Source organism: Capricornis sumatraensis, unplaced genomic scaffold (genome assembly GCF_032405125.1).
Source record: "Capricornis sumatraensis isolate serow.1 unplaced genomic scaffold, serow.2 scaffold15, whole genome shotgun sequence".
Taxonomy (NCBI): Eukaryota; Metazoa; Chordata; class Mammalia; order Artiodactyla; family Bovidae; genus Capricornis; species Capricornis sumatraensis.
In genome coordinates this window covers 1,007,046-1,029,845 of record NW_027184626.1, presented here as the reverse complement: position 1 = coordinate 1,029,845, position 22,800 = coordinate 1,007,046, and the positions used below count along the sequence as shown (strand labels likewise).

Sequence of the window (22,800 nt, the reverse complement as noted above, 5' to 3'; positions counted from 1 at the left end):
TGCTCAGTCATGTCCGACTCCTAGCGACCCCATGGACTGCAGCCTACCAGGCTCCTCCATCCATGGGATTTTCCAGGCAAGAGTACTGGAGTGGGGTGCCATTGCCTGCATTGCCAGCCCGGTTCTTTACCACTAGCACCACCTGGGAAACCTGGAAAACAATACTGATGTTCCTTAAAAAACTAAAAGTAGCATTACAGTGTGAAGCTACAATCGCAGCCTGGGTGCATATCCAGAGAAAATCATAATTTGAAATGCACCCTCAGTGTTAACTATAGCACTGTCTACAAAAGCTAACATATGAAAGCAATCTAAATGTCCACTGACAGATTAATGGATTAAAAAGATGTGATATATTTGTACAATGGATTGTTGTGTGTGTGTGTGAAGTCACTCAGTCGTGTCTGACTCTTTGCGACTCCATGGACTGTAGCTTACCAGGCTCCTCTGTCCATGGGATTTTCCAGGCAATGGTACTGGAGTGGATTGCCATTTCCTTCTCCAGGGGATATTCCCAACCCAGGGATCGAACCCAGGTCTCCTGCATTGTAGACAGATGCTTTACCCCCTGAGCCACTGGCTGACATAATGCAATTTACAGCCACATGGAAGCACCTAGAGATTACCACACTGAGTGAAATAAGTCAAAGAATAACAAATATTGCATAATATTGCTTATAAGTGGAATTAAAAATAAACCATGGTACAAATAAATGAACTTATATACAAAACAGAAACAGACCCATAGACAAAAAAACAAACAAACAAACAAACTTACAGTTACCAAAGCAGAAAGGAGGGGAAGATAAATTAGGAGTTTGGGATTAACATAGGCAATGGCACCCCACTCCAGTACTCTTGCCTGGAAAATCCCATGGATGGAGGAGCCTGGTAGGCTGCAATCCATGGGGTCGCTAAGAGTCGGACATGACTGAGCGACTTCACTTTCACTTTTCACTTTCATCCATTGGAGAAGGAAATGGCAACCCACTCCAGTATTCTTGCCTAGAGAATCCCAGGGACAGGGGAGCCTGGTGGGCTGCCATCTATGGGGTTGCACAGAGCTGGACACGACTGAAGCGATTTAGCAGCAGCATGTATAAAATAGATAGCCAGGAAGGACCTACTGCACAGCACAGGGAACTATATTAAATATCTTGTAATAACTTATAACGGAAAAGAACCGGAAATTCTTTTTCAGAGTCACATATATAAATATTTACATGCATATATATGACAATTCAATCATTTTGCTGTATACCTGAAACTAACAAAACACAGTAAATCAACTGTATTTCAATTAAAAAGGAACACAATATTCACAGAAGAATTAAAAAGTTCTAGCGAACTGAAGAAAAAAAAAAAAGGAAGTTAAATTGCAACCCACTGCTGCCATGGCTCATCTCCTGAATCAATCGATACATAATCAGTTTCTTATCCTAACTGCCAGAGAGAATGCTCTCTTGCTGGGATGGGGGACAGATATTTCTTTGTCTGTTTGTTTGTTTGTTTTTTAATGTATAATACCTGACATACAACCACAAATTTCAAAACACGTAAAGAAACAGAAAAATGTCAACCAAAATTAAGAGCAAAAATAAAAAATAGAAGCAGACACATAGCATCGCAGATTAGAACTTCTGAAAAGGAATTTTAAATGTCATTATACGTATGTTAAAGAAATATAGGCAATAAAGACAATAACTGAAAAAATAATCATTTAACAAAGAAATGGAGACACAGAAGAGAAAATAAATTGAATACTGTACAACTGAAAAATAAGGTGTTTGGAATTAAAAATTTTTGAACAGATTTAACAGAAGATGGGCAGCAGACTGAAGCTTCAGTGAATTTGAATTAGGTCAAGATAACTTATAAAGACAAAAGCACAGAGATAAAAAGAATGGGAAATAAAGAACATAGCATCAAATAACTTCTTCCACCAACATATAAGTTGTAATATCAGTAGAACCCATACTTTTCCTTTCAAAACTGATGCATACAATAATATGTCAGGGGAGAATAGTCTTTAACAGTCTTTTTCTTCTCTCTCGTCCTCAAGGAGAGGGATGTGACATCATTTTTTTTTCTCTCAAATATAAATTTCTTGAGTATATTCATTAAACTAACATTTAGGAAATTTCTACTGTGGCATCGGTTCTGGAGATATATAAGTCAGTAACTACTATATGGTAGAATGGTGGAGTATGTAGATAAAGCAGCGAGCAAAATAAAGATACTCTCCACGTGCATGCACTTTACTTTTAAGCAAAATGAGACAGAAAATGAAATTGTGTGTATGTGTGTGTGATCATAAGGGTTTAAAAACAGTCAAGTAGTAAAAGGAGATATCATATGCACAGGGGATGGAGGAGTGTGTAATATTTGAGATAGTTCATCTGGATATGCCTCCCTGGTGACTTCACATGTGAGTAGACACTTCAATAAAGTTAGCTGACATTCAGACCATGAAGATACGTTGGAAGTGTTTTCAACAGAAGGGATGATGAGTGTCAAGACAGTGAACCAGAGGCATTTACGCTGTGTTGGAAGGACAGAGTGTACAGCCTGGTTAGTGGAGAGATCAGGGTGCAGCACAGTAGGAAAAAAAAGGAAAAAAAGGTTAGCTGGAGATAGATCATCAAAGGAAGCTGAACCAGATAAGACCTTGACCTGTACTCTAAAGGATGTGTGGGGGGTAATCTATCTGGCATATTTGAAAACAAAACTTTCTCCTCTTTCGTAGAAAGACAAAATGAAACAGGTAGAAATAAGAACAAAGAGTAATAGTCCGGTTAAAACATGTTCATGGCTGGGCTAGGATGGTGATAATGGAAGTGGAGAGATGCAATCAGAATTTAAATATAATTTTTAGATAGTATTAAAAGCATTTAAGTATGGATTCAATGTGAGATAAGAGCAAAAAAAGGAATACATGAGTTACCCAATGGCTGTTTAAAATGTTAGTGGGTACAAAATTTTCATCTTGTTTGTGAATTGCCAATAGTTTCATAGAAATGCTTTTGAAAGGAAAATTTTGAGTCAGTGTAAAAAGAAAAAAAAAAACGGTTGACATAATTACTGATGTTGATCATGTGTCAAGTTGAAGAAAATACTGGGATATACACCATGTATTTGTAATCCTTCAATTCAGTTCAGTCGCTCAGTCATGTGTGACTCTTTGCGACCCCATGAACTGCAGCACGCTAGGCCTCCCTGTCCATTTCAACTCCCAGAGTCCACCCAAACCCATGTCCATCGTGTCGGTGATGCCATCCAACCGTCTCATGCTCTGTCGTCCCTTTCTCCTCCTTCCCTCAATCCCTCCCAGCATCAGGGTCTCTTCAAATGAGTCACCTCTTCACATCAGGTGGCCAAAGTATTGGACTTTCAGCTTCAACATCAGTTCTTCCAGTGAACACCCAGGACTGATCTCCTATAGGATGGACTGCTTGGATCTCCTTGCAGTCCAAAGGACTCTCAAGAGTCTTTGCCAACACCACAGTTCAAAAGCATCAGTACTTCAGTGCTCAGCTTTCTTTATAGTCCAACTCTCACATCCATACATGACCACTGGAAAAACCATAGCCTTGACTAGACGGACCTTTGTTGGCAAAGTAATGTCTCTGCTTTTGAATATACTGTCTAGGTTGGTCATAACTTTCCTTCCAAGGAGTAAGCATCTTTTAATTTCATGGCTGCAGTCACCATCTGCAGTGATTTTGGAGCCCAGAAAAATAAAGTCAGCCACTGTTTCCCCTGTTTCCCCAACTATTTGCCGTGAAGTGATGGGACCGGATGCCATTTTAGTTTTCTGAATGTTGAGCTTTAAGCCAACATGTTCACTCTCCTCTTTCACTTTCATCAAGAGGCTCTTTAGTTCTTCTTCACTTTCTGCCATAAACGTGGTGTCATCTGCATATCTGAGGTTATTGATATTTCTCCCAGAAGTCTTGATTCCAGCTTGTGCTTCCTCCAGCCCAGCATTTCTCTTGATGTACTCTGCATATAAGTTAAATAAGCAGGGTGACAACGTACAGCCTTGACGCACTTCTTTTCCTATTTGGAACCAGTCTGTTGTTCCATGTCCAGTTCTAACTATTGCTTCCTGACCTGCATACACGTTTCTCAAGAAGCAGGTCAGGTGGTCTGGTATTCCCATCTCTTTCAGAATTCTCTTGAAGAATTTTCCACAGTTTCTTGTGATCCACACAGTCAAAGGCTTTGGCATAGTCAATAAAGCAGAACTAGATGTTTTTCTGGAACTCTCTTGCTTTTTCCATGATCCAGTGGATGTTGGAAATTTGATCTCTGATTCCTCTGCCTTCCCTAAATCCAGCTTGAACAGCTGGAAGTTCATGGTTCACGTGTTGCTGAAGCCTGGCTTGGAGAATTTTGAGCATTACTTTACTAGTGTGTGAGATGAGTGCAATTGTGTGGTTTTTTGAGCATTCTTTGGCATTGCCTTTGTTTGGGATTGGAAAGAAAACTGTCTTTTTCCAGTTCTGTGGCCACTGCTGAGTTTTCCAAATTTGTTGGCATATTGAGTGCAGCACTTTCACAGCATCAATTTCCAGGATTTGAAATAGCTCCACTGGAATGCCATCACCTCTACTAGGTTTGTTTGTAGTGATGCTTCCTAAGGCCCACTTGAATTCACATTCCAGGATATCTGGCTCTAGGTGAGTGATCACACCATCATGATTATCTGGGTCTTAAAGATCTTTTTTGTACAGTTCTTCTGTATATTCTTGCCACCTCTTCTTAATGTCTTCTGCTTCTGTTAAGTCCGTACCATCTGCCCTTTATTGAGCCCATCTTTGCATGAAAAGTTCCCTTGGTATCTCTAATTTTCTTGAAGATTCTCTAGGGCATCAGTGACCCTACTTTGCTTTCATTTATCTACAAAACTGTCAAATATTTAGTTTATTTCTTCCACATATTCTTCATTGGTTTATTGAGATAAAATCTACATAAACTGAAATATGCAGACTTTAACTTGGTGATTTTTCTCAAATACACACACACACACATATACACACACACACATGCAACCGCACTAAAAGATACAAGAAAATTTTTAAGAAAGATATTGTTTCTTCTATCTCTGGCTAGTCTTAACTTCCCCTTTGTATTTACTATTTAGATTTTTACTATTCTAGATTAACTTGGCCTGGATTCAGTTGATTGGTCTGATTTTTTTCACTCTACGTTTTGAGGTTTATCAATTTTGTTTTGAGGATCAGTTAGCTTAAGTTTTTAAATTAATGTTAAGTAGTGTTCTCTCTCAAAAAAAAAAAAAAAAAAAAAAAACCCAGTATGTTTACCTGTTCTCTTGTGGATTGGTATTTGAGTTGTTCCAGTTTGGGGATATTTAAAATAAAACTGCAATATATATTTCTCTACAAATAAGATTCTTCATTTTAATTTATGATGTTTTCTTAGCAGGATATAAAAATTAGGTCTCATAAAAAATAAATTCATAATTGTACTGTGCTCAGCTGTGTCCAACTCTTTGTGAGCCTTTGGAGTGTAGCCAACCAGGATCCTCTTGTCCATGAGATTCTCTAGACAAGAATACTGGAGTAAGTTGCTGTTTCCTCCTCTAGGGGATCTTTCTGACCCAGGAATCAAACTCACTTCTCCGGTATCCCCTCCACTGAAGGATGATTCTTTACCTGGTGAGCCATCAGGGAACCCCAGATAAAGCCAGAATCTTTAAAAGGAGACCCCTCTTTCTACACTAAAATAAAAATTATCTTAAAAAGGAGAAACATGGAAGAAAAAAATAACTTTCAGGTGGCTTCCTAGAAACAATCTTTTTTAAAGAAATGAAAAAATCGTCTCTGAGTGTTTGCAGCCATATTTAGCTCTTGCACAGGTTTCACGTTACAACTGATGCCATTGGGGTGTTCTGAATATATTCAAACTGGTTTTTAATTTTAAAGTTTTGGATTGCTTGTTTATTCAGGCACACAACTGAAGCAACACCAAATCTTTTCTGGAAATGGATTAATGTTTAAAATCACCCCCCATAGTTTACCATACATGCTAAAGAAAATATCGCCCACCTTCTACTACACACACATACACAAAGAACATACTCGGGGAAAAAAGGTACCATGAGTGAGAGTTGATAGAAGCAATAAACTGAAGAATTAGACTCACAAAGTTTGAAGATACTGTAATTATCAGATAGAGATCATGAAAATGTTGTTTATTGTTGTTGAGGAAATAAAAGAAGGAACTGAATAAATGACTGAAAAAACAAAAGACAGAAAAAATGACCAGACAAATTGAAAATATAATATCTAAAAGAGAAAATAGAACAGGTAAAAGAGAAAAACTATAATTGTTAAAAGGTAAATCTCAGTACATAGACTAGCAAGAAAAAAGACATACTTAAAAAGTAAAATTTGTAAGCTGGAAATTCGTTTTTCTAAGGCTACCTAGAATGCAGCAGAGAAGGATAAAGAAAAGGAAAATGTGAAAGAAATGTTAAGAGACCTGGATAATACCATGACACTTTCTAATATACAGTTTCAGAGGGATAGAATAGGGAGCACATAAAAAGGAAATAGATGTATATCATCTCTCAAAATTACAGGCTGGCTTGCTTTCCCTTACTCACAATTTTTGAAATTGAGACATCATTCACATCACTTAAAATTTACCCTTTATGAGTATCTAACTCAGTGGTCTTTATTTATAAAGTTGAACAGTTAGCACCATCTAGTTCCAGCACATTTTCATCGTCTCCCAACAAATGGGGCTTTCTTGGGTGACTCAGTAGCAAATAACATGTCTGCCAATGTAAGAGTCATGGTTGGGAAGATCCCCTAGAGAAGGAAATGGAAACCCACACCAGTATTTTTACCTGGGAAATCCCATATACAGAGGACCCTGAGGGCTACATACAGTCCATGGGATCATGAAAGAGTCGACACAACTTAGGGACTAAAAAAGAGATACTATTCCCATCGAGAGTCACTCTTCATTCCATTTTCTGTCTATGTGGAATTATCTATTTTGCACATCTCAAATATATGAAATCTTCACATATGTGATCTTTTATTTCCTGTTTCTTTCACTTAGCTCAGGTCACGAGCTCCTTATTGCAAAAATCATGCTTAAATTGAAGAAAGTACAAGAAACCACTAGGTCACTCATGTATGACCTAATCTAATCATTTATGATTATACAGTGAAGGTGATGAATAGATTCAAGGGATTATATCTGGTAGACAGAGTGCCTGAAGAACTATGGACGGAGGTTCATAACACTGTACAGGAGGTGGTGAGCAAAACCATCCCAAAGAAAAAGAATTACAAGAAGGTAAAGTGGTTGTCTGAGGAGCCTTTACAAATGGCTGAGAAAAGAAGAGAAGTGAAAGGCAAAGGAGAAAGGGAAAAAATATACCCAACTGAATACAGTTCCAGAGAAAAGCAAGGAGAAATAAAAAGCCCTTCTTAAATGAACAATGCAAAGAAGTAGAAGAAAACAAAAATAACAGAATGGGAAAGACTAGAGATCTTTTCAAGAAAACTGGAGCTATCAAGGGAACATTTCATGCAAGGACGGGCACAGTAAAGAACAGGAACAATAAGGACCTAAGAGAAGCAGAAGAGAATATTAAGAGGTTGCAAGAAAGCTGAGCCCCAAAGAACTTATGCTTTTGAACTATGTTGCTGGAGAAGACTCTTGAGAGTCCCTTGGACTGCAAGGAGATCCAACCAGTTCTTCCTAAAGGAAATCAGTCCTGAACATTCATTGAAAAGACTGATGCTGAAGCTGAAACTCCCGTACTTTGGCCACCTGATGGGAAGAACTGACTCATTGGAGAAGACTCTGATGCTGGGAAAGATTGAGGACAAGGGGACGATAGAAGATGACATGGCTGGGAGGACAAGGGGACGATAGAAGATGAGATGGCTGGGAGGACAAGGGGACGACAGAAGATGAGATGGCTGGATGGTATCACCGACTCAATGGACCTGAGTTTGAGTAAGCTCTGGGACTTGGTGATGGACAGGGAGGCCTGGTGTTCTGCAGTCTATGGGTTCGCAAAGAGTCAGACACAACTGAGCAACTGAACTGAAGAATACATAGAAGAAGTATACAAAAAGGTCTTAATGACCCAGATAACCACAATGGTGTGATCACTCACCTAGAGTCAGAAATTTTGGAGTGTGAATTCAAGTGGGCCCCAGGAGGCATTACTATGAACACAGAGGAGGTGATGGAATTTCAGCCGAACTATTTAAATTCTAAAGGATGATTCTGTTAAAGTGCTATACTCCATATGTCAGCAAATTTGGAAAACTCATCAGTGGCCACAAGACTAGACAAGGTCAGTTTTCATTCCAATTTCAAAGAAGGGTAGTGCCAAACAATGTTCAAACTACTGTACAATTGCACTCATTTCACCTGCTAACAAGGTTATGCTCAAAATCCTTCAAGCTAGGCGTCAGCAGTATGTGAACCTAGAAGTTTCAGATGTACAAACTGGGTTTATAACAGGCAGAGGAAGCAGAGATCAAATTGCCAACTTTCACTAATCTTAGAAAAAGCAAGAGAATTCCAGAAAAAACATCTACTTCTGTTTCACCAACTATGCTAAATCTTTTGACTGTGTGGATCACAAAAAACTGTGGAAAACTCTTACAGAGATGTGAATACCAGACCATCTTACCTGTCCCTTGAGAAACCTGTATATAGGTCAAGCAGCAACAGTTAGAACTGTACACGGAACAACAGACTGGGTTGTTGCCACCCTGGTTATTTAACTTCTACGCAGAGTACATCATGTAAAATGCTGGGCTGGGTGAATCACAAGCTGGAATCAAGACTGCTGGAAGAAATATGAACAACATCAGATATGCAGATAATACCACTCTAATGGCAGGAGGTGAAGATAAACTAGAGAACCTTTTCTTGAGGGTGAAAGAGGTGAGTGATAAAACTTGCTTAAAAGTCAACATTCAAAAAACTAAGATCATGGCTTCCAGTCCTATCAATTCTTGGCAAATAGAAGAGGGAAAAGTGGAAACAGTGACAGATTTTATTTTCTTGGGCTTGAAAACCACTGCAGATGGTGACTGTGGCCATGAAATTAAGACAATTGATCCTTTGAAGGAAAACTACGACAAATCTAGACAGCATATTAAAAAGCAGAGATATCACATGGCCGACATTGTTTGCATAGTCAGAAAAATGGTTTTTCAAGTAGTGATGTTCAGATGTGAGAGTCAGACCATAAAGAAGGCTGAGCAAGGAAGAACTGATGCTTTTGGATAGTGGTGCCAGAGAAGACTCCCGAGAGTCCCTTGGACAGCAAGCAAGGCTTCCCTGGTGGTTCAGTAGGTAAAGAATCCACCTGCAATGTGGGAGATCTCAGTTCGATCCCAGGGTTGGGAAGATCCCTTGGAGAAGGGAATGGCTACCCACTCCAGTATTCTGTGACCAGAGAATCCCATGGACTATAAAGTCAGATACAACTGAATGACTTTCACTTTTACTTCGGACAGCAAGGAGATCAAACCAGTTAATCCTAAAGGAAATCACCCTTGAATACATACTCACTAGAAGGACTGATGCTGAAGCTGAAGCTCCAATACCTTGGCCACCTGATGCCAAGCGTTGACTCATTGGAAAAAACCCTGATTCTCCAAAAGACGGAAGGAAAAAATAGGGGACAGCAGAGAATGAGAGGGTTAGATAGTATCACCAACTCAATGGACATGAGTTTGAGCAAACTCTGAAAGATAGTGAAAGACAGGGAAGCCTGGCATTCTGCAGTTTGTTAGGTAGGACATAGCGACTGAACAACAACAACAACAATTTGTAAAATTCATCCACACTGTAGCAAGTATCACTTCATTCCCTTTAGTGGCTGAATACTTTCCCATTGTATGGATATACCACTGTTTACTTCTCCATTAATCAGTGAGGTTCATCATTTGGGTCATTTCCACTTTTTGGTTACTGTCAATAGGGCTATTGTTTTGTTTGGTCTGATGGACATTCTACTCCAAAGCTTTAACTAACACTCTCTCAATACTAGTTTTTAACAACTATGCCTGGCCCTAAACCTTAAACGTATGTTATGATACTGGGAGCCACGCCCTAGGCAGTATGTGTTTAGATGTAATGAAATACATACATTCCATTATGTATGTATTTGTGGAATAATGTATGTAATAGTGGAAGAAATGTATGTAAAAGTGGAAGAAAGTATTTAAAAGTGGAAGAATACGTACTTCCACTTTTATAAATTCATGGGGTCACAAAGAGTCGGACACGACTGAGTGACTGAACTGAACTGAACTGAAGGGGCATCTCTGTGTTGGCATTTAGGCTGGATGTAAATATACTTAAAATATCCCATGCTTTCACTAACCTCATGGTCTTTCAAAGCAAAAAATTTAAAAACCTAAATAATTTTAACTCCTACTGAAATGTGTCCTGAAATAGATTTCTTACTGCTCTCTAAGGAAATCACAATACATTATCAATATTTTATTGTTTTTATTTTCTTCCTTGGAAGTCTGTGAAGAAGTCTGTACAAAAAATCAAACAGTTTTTAAAATCTTTATCAAACAAAACTATTTTAATGAATCTTTATTCTTTGTTAGAGATACTCTATCTGCTCTATGCAGCATCTGATTGAGAGAGATTTTTAATTATCCTAAGACTCATTGGAAAAGACTCTGATGCTGGGAGGGATTGGAGGCAGGAGGAGAAGGGGACGGCAGAGGATGATGAGATGGCTGGATGGCACCACTGACTTGATGGACGTGAGTCTGAGTGAACTCCGGGAGTTGGTGATGGACAGGGAGGCCTGGCATGCTGCGATTCATGGGGTCGCAAAGAGATGGACACGACTGAGCGACTGAACTGAACTGAAGGTACAACTGAGAGTCCCTTGGATTGCAAGGAGAACCAACCAGTCCATCCTAAAGGAGATCAGCCCTGGGTGTTCATTGGAAGGACTGATGCTAAAGCTGAAACTCCAATACTTTGGCCACCTCATGCTAAGAACTGACTCTGATACTGGGAGGGATTGGAGGCAGGAGGAGAAGGGGACAACAGTGGATAAGATGGCTGGATGGCATCACCGACTGGATGGACAAGAGTTTGGGTGAACTCTGGGAGATGGTGATGGACAGGGAGGCCTGGCGTGCTGCAATTCACGGGGTTGCAAAGAGTCAGACACGACTGAGCGACTGAACTGAACTGAACTGAAGGTACAACTGAACCTAACATGAAGCATGAAAGACATGCTTCGCTTTCAACTGCAGTCTTATTTCTGTCCTAGCTCACAAACTTTCAAGCCTAAGTCAGAATATGCTGTCTTTTCTCCTTCACTTAACATCTGATGTGTACAACTGAAGCATGAACAGCTGGTACTGATCAGAACAGGCCAAGCACTCAAAAACTTACATCAGTGGAGCAATGCCGGGGGTCAGACGTCCTTGGCAAAACTCACTAAACATTTTTGTAAAATTACTTACAGATTCATCAAGTTACCAGTAATATTTCTACATGGATGAGATCCAAAACACATTTATGTGCCTGTTGATGTGCTTTTCAAACTCAAGCAAAAAGTAAATAGTTGCCCAATCAGCATTACTGAAAATATGGGACCTGAGAGAAAGCTGCATAAGAGGCAAATTAAGTGAGAGGGGGAAAATAAAAAGGTATTCCCAGAGAGAGCTATTCTAGATGTTACTAGGATAACTTTTAAAAAGAAAATGACCTTGAAGGTTGGAAGTTCATTTGAGAGGGGGTAAAAGAAACAGTCAGGTCTGTGATCCAGAATAAAAAGGAAATGGAAGTGCTTTTATTTTGCCCCTAGAGCAATGGAAATTTATTGTGTGTATTTGGATATAGATTTTATTTTATTTTTTACTACCCTGGTGGGTGAGCTGAGCAAAAAAAAAAAAACAAAAAAAAAATCCATTTTATGACATTATGGACCTTTTAGACAGAGATTTAGGCCACTGGCAAGAAACATTAGTTTATTTGGGCAAAAGGTTAGTTCAAAGATAAGGCATCTTTCTCACTGGGCTGGCTTACCAAAGGGACTCTTCTTTTCCATACACCTTGAAACAAAGGGAAGGGTAAAAATTCTTAGGAAAATAAAATCTATGTTAGTTCTGTGAGACAGTGTGTTGTCACTGAGTACACAAATCTTGTTGGCTTACTTATAAAATAAGCAAATCAGATAGGGAAAGCTGTGAAATTAAAGCTTAAAGTCAGGATGCGTTTTGTTTGTATTTCTTCAACAGGCTTCTGGGAAAGTAAACTCGTCTTTGATTTTCTCTTTGCTCCTCTCTTTGCTTGCTTTTCCTGTTGTTGTTCAGTTGCTTGGTTGTCTCTGTCTCTTTGAGATCCCGTGGACTGCAGCACGCCTGGCTGGCTTTACCCTCAAATTATGGCAATTGTTTACTGTTTGAACACATTTCTCTTTGAGAGACAGGATTATGTCTTTTTTAAAAATTATTCCCAGTGTCTGGCATATAGTAGCTGCTCAATAAATATACAGACTAAATCATTCATTTGCAGCAATCGAGATTATGAAAAGGCTGTCCTACAAACCATACTAGTTGAGATTAAGATCATTATTCCTTATTTAGAATCTTTTCTCTGAGAGCATGTAAATCCCTTGGGTTTGGGAGAAAAGAAAAAAAAAAAAAACTGGAAGAGTTCAGTGGATTGGCTTTCCTTGAAAGACAGCCAACACTTTTTTCTCCTGATCCATAATTAGAATAAAGTAAGGACAGCCATTTAGATGTTCTTTCAGCAGTTCCTAAATTAACCCAGACTCACAAGAGAAGGGGGAGGAAGAGACTGGGAGGGAAAAGAAGGAGAAGATAGAAGCAAAAAGAAAGGGAAGCAGAGGAGGACAGAGGAGGATTGGCTAAGAAATCTACTGCTGTGTTTGTCTGAAGACATTAGCACTTTTTATTTAATTGTACTTTTGGTCCCAAAATTTATTTTTACCACATGTGCCTTGTTTTAAACTAACTCCCAGAACTGTGCCACAAAATATTCCTGCTTCAACATCACACCTGGGTCCAGTTCAAGAACCTAACTACTTCTAGTCCACATGCTAAAGCCTTGCTCTCATATGCCAGGAAAAATAGCCAGTGCCATTTAACATCTGGACCCAATGTACTCTCTTTACTAATTTATATTTGTGTAATATTTTATTTACCAAAAGATAAAATCAGTAAAAGTAGATAGTGAAAATCATTTAGAAATTTTAATGAAAATCTGAATATAGTAAATGCAGATTTATAATTTATACTTTCATGATTTTAATGTTATATATGCCTAAAATGGAAAATATCTTTTAAATGCAACTAACTGCCCATCAGCAGTCAGGCATGAACCTGGGATGTATCCATTCTGTAGTACATATTCTGTATTTCAAACACATATTGAATAGGTTCTAGCTTATCATTAATCCTGGTTCTTACTGAATTTGCATCATCAAAATGCAACACTTAAAAGCAATTTTTCAGTCTCTTGGATGATATAATTTTGGTTGTATCTTCTTTGCTCTATACTTAAGACCATTTTCAGTTTTACATCTATAAACACAATTTAGAATGATCAATGAGTTTTTAAATTTCCTCATGACTTTCTCCCCCAATCACCTTTTCTTACACATCTGTCTTCAGCATTTGCTGATTACAAACTGTATCAGGTAAGTTTGGTGCAGAGATATCATAACAGGTGAAAGAAGGGTGTCACACATCTTTTAAATAAAATGGAATGGTCTTGTTTTTCTCACAAATATAGATGGTAATGTGCTTTCTGTGTTAACAGTTAACTATGAGGAAACCAAATATCTTTTTCATCCTTAAAATTTTATTTTGGATCATTATTGATTTTTGAATTTGAGAAAATTTATCCAGGACATCATAATCTGAATGTCTGAAATTTTTGCTTATGAAATGAATTTCACTGTCAGATTATAGAATGTTCCTAATCTGTCTGCATTAGGATTCTGAATCATCTCGCAGTTGTGAAATATCTTCCTCTTTCAGTTTTCTTCAATTTGCCATTATGGACAGAGTATGAGAAATTATGAGTCCAAAGTTACATTCCACAAAAGAGTGGAGTACAAAGATGATGTCTCCAGTCCCCTTTTATATCTTCTCAAAAAGAGAACCTGAAGCATGAAACAGTAGTGATAGTTTATTTTAATAATTTACTATCCTTCTAGGTTCCTTAATTACTCTTGTGTTTGTTTATAATTTTTTTAAAGTATATCTGGGAATAATTGATAAGTAAGTTGACTCATTGGAAAAGACTCTGATGCTGGGAGAGACTGGGGGCAGGAGAAGAAGGGGACGACTGAGGACGAGATGGCTGGATGGCATCACGGACTCGATGGACGTGAGTCTGAGTGAACTCCGGGAGTTGGTGATGGACAGGGAGGCCTGGCGTGCTGCGATTCATGGGGTCGCAAAGAGTCGGACACGACTGAGCGACTGAACTGAACTGAACTGAATGAGAAAATAATTCCTAGGATGATTAAATAGCAAATGTTTCAAGAAACAGAGAAAGATGAAATTACTAAGAACTCGTATCTCAAATATGTTAAAGGTTCCAATGGATTCAAATGATTATTACAAAACAGAGCTTTATTCTAGTTTCATAAAAATAGGTGTATCTTTCTCTTTATTTTTTGGAATAAAGAGAAAGAAAGAATAAAAGTCAAGAAATATTAATACTTGCAAATAGAGTTATTCCAAAATAATTAATAAACTAAAACTGGGTCATATGAACCTTAATGGTATATTGAGTTAATCAGATATTATAGCAAATACTTTAGAACAACAGAAATCAGCAGTATATATTTGTGAGTATGTTGAAACATACCACCCATTCTTACAATTCTGTACAATATTGGGACTAATACTCTGGTGTTCCATTTCCATTTTATTCACTGCAACATTCCTCATAAATCCAATTCAGCATCAGTTTTACTCTGGATCAGTCCTGAGGACTTTGATCTAGCTCACTGCCCTCACAGGTGGAAGCGTGTGAAAATCTTGATTTGGTAAACAACTTGAGCTTTTGATCTGAAAATAAATAGCTTCCATGGAAATAGGACCAAAATATATTTTATTTCTCTGGCTGTCTCTCTCGTTTTCACTCAGAAACTCCAACTGCATACAGATGACCTCTCTCCACATTTTATCTAGGAGCACCTAGTGGGTATCTCACACGTGCTGAAGAAAATATCAAGTCTCTTTCAGGCATAGTGCTTCTTGGTACTTCTCTATTAGGAATAGCCATGGTCCTGGCAGGAATTGCTGGTCCAAGTGCACAGTTCTCTCATTGATAAAAGCAGCCCACAATTTCTTTATCAGTAGATGGTACAAGTCTAGAGGAATGAATGATGTCTATTTATTCTCTTTAATAATTGACTGGAAGGGTCCCGAAGGATTACTGCTTGGGCCCTAATGTGTTACAGAGTTCAGGGAAGCAATGTGTCCAGATTTTTCCTACAACTCTCTCTTGATTTCCTTTTGCCTTAGATAGGATTCCAAAACATTTGGCAGGGCTGGCTTTGAGTAGAGGCCACCTGCAAATACTTTTTTTTTTCCTGAGGATGACTAAAAACATCTAATTACTGCGTCTTCACTTACTTTTGTTATGTCCTGGTAGGTTTTCTGCAATCTCCTTGAAAATGGATGCCCATTAAATTCCCTTAACTAACTGGTTAGATATGCAAATTTCATTACAACATTCTCTTTCCTTTTGGATAATTCAGACAATGTACAAAGCTAATGCATGTGGTGCGCTCATCCAAACATTTGCCAAAAAGGGCCCACATTTTATAAAGGCAGTGGTGCAAAAGAAAAGGCAATGTCTTAAACTGCAGTCCCTCTGTAGTTAAATCTAAAGGAAACATATGATTTTTTTGTCAATAAATGTTATATATTCTTATGTCAGAATTTGGAGGAAAACAAAACATGAACGAAAATATGGCCTGTGTCATACTATGCTCATGATTATTAACCCGAGCTGAAGACAGATATAGAGAAAAGAGATGGAATGGTATTTTAAATTTGAAATTCATTTGTCTTAACTGTTTATGCTGTGACAATATTTTGGTTGATTCCTTTTAAGTTGAATAAAAATAATTATGTTAAATATTCAATTTTACAAAATTGGCATCACATTGTAAATTTAGCTTTATATTCTCCTTTTTCACTTAAATTTATATTTGAGCATTTTCTATGTCATCAAACATTACTTGAAAATACATTTTAATGGCTTCATAATAGATTATTTTAAAGAAAAAATACCACATATTTAACTAATCTCCTATTGTTAGACACTTAAATTGCATCCAATTTTTCATTATTATTAAAAAAAATTATAAACAGTATTATATGTAAGTTTTTGACTGAGTATCACTGATTGTTGGTTTCTCTGGGATGGATTTCTTGGAATAGACTTACTACTCAAAGTTTATGGTATTTCTAAGGCTTCTGAAGATACGACCAGCTTGCCCTCCCAAAAGGGGTTTATGTATTTACAGTTGGTTAAGTGCCTTTCAAAGCATTGATTCTAAGTCCAAAAAACTTTTTAAACTCTCTTCTGCCCCATTTCAGAGCTGAAGTGTCAAATCAGATGGTTCATTTATTTATCTGACTTACTTTCCCAGAAGCATGCAAAAATGTGTTTGTTCCGACAAATTCTAGTCTTTTAACATTTCCCATAGGTTATTAAGATAACATGACCTAATAAGAAAATTCATTTAAAGGTGACAAATTTTGCCTCTGGTTGGGTGACCCAACTTACTTAGAAATATTTTCTTTCATTTTTGAGTGCCTATTTTGAGCAAACTTGCCAAGGTCCACACAATTTTGGAAGGGAAGGATTATTGATCCTGTTGTTTGTATGGACGTTGAAGATGACACTGAGAAAGCTTTGTCCCATATGACATATATAATACGTGGCAGAGTCATGATTCAAAACTCAGGTCTAATCCTATAGACTGGTAGAAAACATTTGCAAATGATACAACCAACAAGGGCTTAGCTTCCAAAATAAACAGATTGCTTCTACAATTCAGTAACAAATAAACAACCAATCCAATTGAAAAGTGGGCAGAAGACCTTAATAGACATTTTTCCAGAGAAGACAAACATATGGCTAACAGACACATGAAAAGATGCTCATCAGCGCTAATTATTACAGAGATGCAAATCAAAACTAAAACAAGGTATCACCTCATACTAGTCAGAATGACCATCATACAAAAGTCCACAAACAATAAATGCTGGAGAGCATGTGAAAAAAAGGGAACTCGCTTACATTGTTGGTGGAAATATACATTTGTGCAGTCACTATGGAAAACAGTATAGAAGTTCCACAAAAAAACTAAAAATAGAGTTACCGTATGATCCAGCAATCCCACTCCTGGGAATAAACCCAGACACAACTATAATTCAAGAAGATGCCTGCACCTCTGTGTTCACAGCATCTTTATTCACAACAGCAAAGACATGGAGACAGCCTGAACATCCACGGATAGCTCTGTTTACAGGAGCCAAAACATGGAAACTACCTAAAGGTCCATTGACAGATAAATGGATAAAGATGTGGTGTGTATACAACGGAAGACTACTCAGCCATAAAAAAGAATGCAATAATGCCATCTGCAGCAACATGGATGGACCTAGATTATAAGTGAAGTCAGAAAGAGAAAGACAAATATCATATACTCTCACTTATACGTGGAATCTAAAATATGACACAGATTCACATATCTAATAACCAAAATCAACTTAGATACAGAGTACAGACTTGTGGTTGTCAACGGAGAGGAGAGGTAGGGGAGGGAAGGACTGGGAATTTGGGTTAACAGATGAAAAGTATATATAAATAAATGGATAAACAATACGGTCCTATAGGATAGCACAGGGAACTATTCTCAGTATCTGAGATAAATCAAATGGGAAAGAATATTAAGATGAACATATATATATGCATATATATATATATATATCTGAGTCAGTTTGCTATATAACAGAAATTAAACACAACATTTTAAATAAACTGCACTTCCTTAACTTTCTCGACAAGGTTAGGAGGGGAACATCAGAGGACTGTCAAGAGCTACAGCTGGGGCCGGCCCTAGGCTGCGTGTACTTCCCCGGTCCAAGCCGCTCAGGTTCGGCGCTCAGGCAGCCCTCAGAGGCACAGATTCGGCTGGGACTGCGCTTTGTGCCCTTCCCAGGTCCGAGTAGCTCAGGAGTTTGGCGAGCGCGATCGCCGCGGTTTGTCACCTTTTCTGCCGCTGCTGCTCAGCTTTCTGGGTGGACCGCTGGCGGCCCCCGTGAGGCAGATGGTGACTGTCCAGCACCCCCAGAAGTCTTAGCAAAGAAGCCTGCTTGCAGTTAGGTAGGTAAAGTCTCTCCGGGTCTGCAATTGCCCCTTTCCAGTCCTTACGGCTCTGGCTGCCTATCCCCGGCGGGGGATGGTCTGCAGCCGGCTTTTCCGTTCCGTCCTTCGTTCTGTGCTCGGTCCTGGCGGTGTCTTATGTTAGAGCTTTTCGTGCGGTAGCTATCCCACAGGCTGGTTTGCTAGCCCAAGTTAGATCGTTCTGGTTGCGCGTGGGGCGTTCCTGCCCGATTCTTACAAAGCACTGCAGCCCGCGCCTCCCGCGCGTCCCTGCCCTGCCCCCACTTCCCAATGGCGGATGCAGGCGTCTGTGCTGCTTTTCCGCTGGGGGAGTTACTGTTGGGCTTGTAATCTCTTGGTTTTAATTATTTCTTTATTTTTCCTTCCTGTTATGTTGCCCTCTGTGTTTCCAAGACTCGCCACAGACTCGGCAGGGAGAGTGTTTCCTGGTGTTTGGAAACCTCTCTTCTTAAAATTCCCTTCCCGGGACGGAGCTCCCTCCCCACCTCCTTTGTCTCCTTTTTCGTCTTTTATATTTTTTCCTACCTGTTTTTGAAGACAATGGTCTGCTTTTCTGGTTGCCTGATGTCCTCTGCCAGCCTACAGAAGTTGTTTTGTGGAGTTTGCTCAGCGTTGAAATGTTCTCTTGAGGAATTTGTGAGGGAGAAAGTGGTCTTCCCGTCCTATTCCTCCGCCATCTTTATACCACTTCACACCAGTCAGAATGGCTGCGATCCAAAAATCTGCAAGCAATAAATGCTGGAGAGGGTGTGGAGAAAAGGGAACCCTCCTACACTGTTGGTGGGAATGCAAACTAGTACAGCCACTATGGAGAACAGTGTGGAGATTCCTTAAAAAATTGCAAATAGAACTACCTTATGACCCAGCAATCCCACTGCTGGGCATACACACCGAGGAAACCAGAATTGAAAGAGACACATGTACCCCAATGTTCATCGCAGCACTGTTTATAATAGCCAGGACATGGAAACGACCTAGATGTCCATCAGCAGATGAATGGATAAGAAAGCAGTGGTACATATACACAATGCAGTATTACTCAGCCATTAAAAAGAATTCATTTGAATCAGTTCTGATGAGATGGATGAAACTGGAGCCGATTATACAGAGTGAAGTAAGCCAGAAAGAAAAACACCAATACAGTATACTAACACATATATCATATGGAATTTAGAAAGATGGCAATGACGACCCTGTATGCAAGACAGGAAAAAAGACACAGCTGTGTATAACGGACTTTTGGACTCAGAGGGAGAGGGAGAGGGTGGGATGATTTTGGAGAATGGCATTCTACCATGTATACTATCATGTAAAAATTGAATCGCCAGTCTATGTCTGATGCAGGATACAGCATGCTTGGGGTTGGTGCATGGGGATGACCCACTGAGATGTTATGGGGAGGGAGGTGGGAGGGGGGTTCATGTTTGGGAACACATGTAAGAATTAAAGATTTTAAAATTTAAAAAAAATAAAAAATAAAAAAAAAAATAAAACGTTTTTGAGACACAGTCTGAAGAAGCAACTTTTTGTTTCAAAAGTGGTTGAGAATGAACAGGCCTCCACTTCCTTACACTACCTGTAAGGTTTCCCTGGTGGCTCAGACAGTAAAGCATCTGCCTGCAATGCAGAAGACCCAGGTTCAATTCCTAGGTTGGGAAGATCCCCTGGAGAAGGAAATGGCAATCCACTCCAGCACTCTCGCCTGGAATATCCCATGGACAGAGGAGCCCGATAGGCTACAGTCCTTGGGGTCACAAAGAGTCAGACACGACTGAGCAACTTCACTTTCACTTTCCTTACACTCCTAGTCAGCAGTATATACTGAGCTTACCCATAGCCCACTCAGGTTCTGGTCCCGTTCTGTTCTGGTTCTATGGGCCATTATATGTAGTTGTGAGCAGCTAAAGTAAATAATAAAAAGATTAACAAGGTGTTTTATGACAGTGAAAAGTATACTTCTTTTTCTAATATTTACTTTATCTCCACCTTTTATACCTGGGTAAAATTAATAATCTCTAACTAGAAACTCCCTCCAAAAAGCATTAATTAAACTCTGTCTTATAGAGAATACAGTAAATGATGCTTCTTTGAAAAGTCATCTCCAAACAACAGATGCGAAGCTTAGCTTCAAAAGTATGATCGGTGGGACTTTTTGGTTACCATCTGCATGTGTGTATAAACAGTGGGGGCTTCCCTTGTGGCTCAGATGGTAAAGAAACTGCCTGCAATGTGGCAGACTCAGGGTCAGTTCTTGGGTTGGGAAGATCCCCTGGAGAAGGAAATGGCAATTCACTCCAGTACTCTTGCCTAGAGAATTCCATGGACAGAGGGGCCTGGCAGGCTACAGTCCATGGGGTGGCAAAGAGTCAGATAAGACTGAGCGACTACATTTGATCCTTGGTTCTATGAACAGTGGGACTCCATTGTTCAGCTCGTAGAAGCTGCCATTGAAAGTAGGCCTTGTGAAGTGGGAGGAAAGAGCACTGCAATGAGAGGTAGATTCAAGCCTTAGATCTTCCACCAGGACAAGCTGAGCTTTGAGTCAAGGCCCCTAATGCAACTCAATATGCTCTCCTTTAAGAATTACCTATGTTAAGAATTCTTCATGAAATTCTTGAGATGAAATAATGCAATGTGTGAGAGAGATAACATGCTATACTACACATGTGGAGGAGTAATGAATACTATCCTGGTTCTGTGCCAAAGAACCCAGATGAACCCACCTGTTCCAGAGGGTGTGGATTCTGGATTGGTTTCTCAGTCTCCCCAAACTTGAGTTTCTGATTCCAGAAAACAGAAATAAGAATTATTTTCTTATTACACAAAGAATTACTCAAAGGGCTGTTGTGAGGTTGGAGATAACATACGCCAAGCATCTGGTCTAGTTGTTGACACACAAAAGGGGCTGAACAAATGATAAGTGGGATAAAAACAAGTTGATAAGAAGGGTTAGAGATAGTTCATGACAAGTATCTAGTCTAGGTCTGGTCATGCAGCAGGTGCATACTAAACACTAAGTGGGATTATAACCACAGTGATAACAGTCACAATAAAACGGTTGCTACTGATGGTGATGAAGACAATGGCAATGACAAGGATTATGATGATGAAAGAAAAGAAATGCTATACAAGATAACTGGAAAATTTTATCTGGAAGCAACATGGTGTAGTCAAAAAGTGAAATGAATTTTGAGTTTGGAAACTGATTTGACCTCTTAGTCATATTTTGAACTTGTAAAAGTTATTAACTTCTCTGAGCCTAGATTTTCTCATCTGTATGAAGTCTGGTATTTCTTAGAAAGGAGATGTAATTAAAGCATGTAATCCAACTGCTGCCATCTAATATATTCTGGATACACATTAGCCCCTTTCCCTCCTTCTGCCATCGACATACATATAGAGACCAGCTTTTTTTTTTTTTTTTTTTCATTTTCTTTCAAGTTTTGGACACTGGTATACTCTCCACACTTAAGAGTTTGTTTTTTTTCCCATTCTTTTATAATACAAGTCTATATCTCATAAATGAGAACAAAACTTTATACAATAAAAGACTCCCGCTTTTTCTGCCCCTTCAAAAAAAGGAAAGTGGGTATCTCAATATCTAACACTATCAGACACAAACTGAGATGATCATATATTAATATTATCATACATAAATTAAGATGATCTATATAAAGGTAAATATGCCTACTGTAATAAGTAAACTTCCACATTACACTAATTTATCATAAAACATGTTGATTCTTCAAAGGCATAAAGTCTAACTGTAATAGGTTGCCATGGAGGACTCTGTTTCTTACAGGTTAAAACTATCTTCAACAAGAGGCTTGCAAGGGCATGTCAGGCACTGGTATCCAGCCGGCAAACGAGGGGAGAGAGAAGATCATGTGGGGGAGGATTTGCACAGGCCAAGCCTGGAAGAACACAATTCACTCATATTCCACTGTCGAGTGCCAGTCACATGGCACCAGTTATATGCAGAGAGAGTAGTGAGAGCAAGACTATCTAGCTGAGAAGTCACTTTCCAGCAACAAACTTTATGGAAGAGGAGTCTTATGGTGGAGAGTTTGTCATATTTGCCAGTTAGCTTTTCTTGCCCTCAACTATCCATATCCTTCCTGCCAAACACTGTACACACTCTCCATTTGCCCAAGGCAGGCAACCCAATATCCACTTCATACTCTCCATTCAACTCAAAGCCCCGGATCTCCAGAAGATTCACAGTCCTCTTATTCATGTCCATTCCTGGCTTCTCAGGTCCAGTGGCCTAAGGCCTGAAAGAACAATCTATCTGCAGTTTTCTACAGATTAACCGCTAAATAAGAGTGAAGCAGCTGCCCACAC

The 22,800-nt window shown here is 39.0% G+C and overlaps 1 protein-coding gene across 2 annotated transcripts in view; it reads right to left on the bottom strand.

The window, feature by feature from the left end:
- The window catches only part of LOC138072393 (lysozyme C, kidney isozyme-like), a 55,412-nt gene extending 36,283 nt beyond the window's left edge, over positions 1–19,129 (bottom strand). For both annotated transcript variants that reach the window (XM_068963495.1, XM_068963496.1), the window contains exon 1: positions 18,982–19,129. The gene's annotated coding sequence lies outside the window, so the exon portion shown is untranslated. The remainder of the gene's footprint in view (positions 1–18,981) is intronic.
- Positions 19,130–22,800: the final 3,671 nt, after the last annotated feature.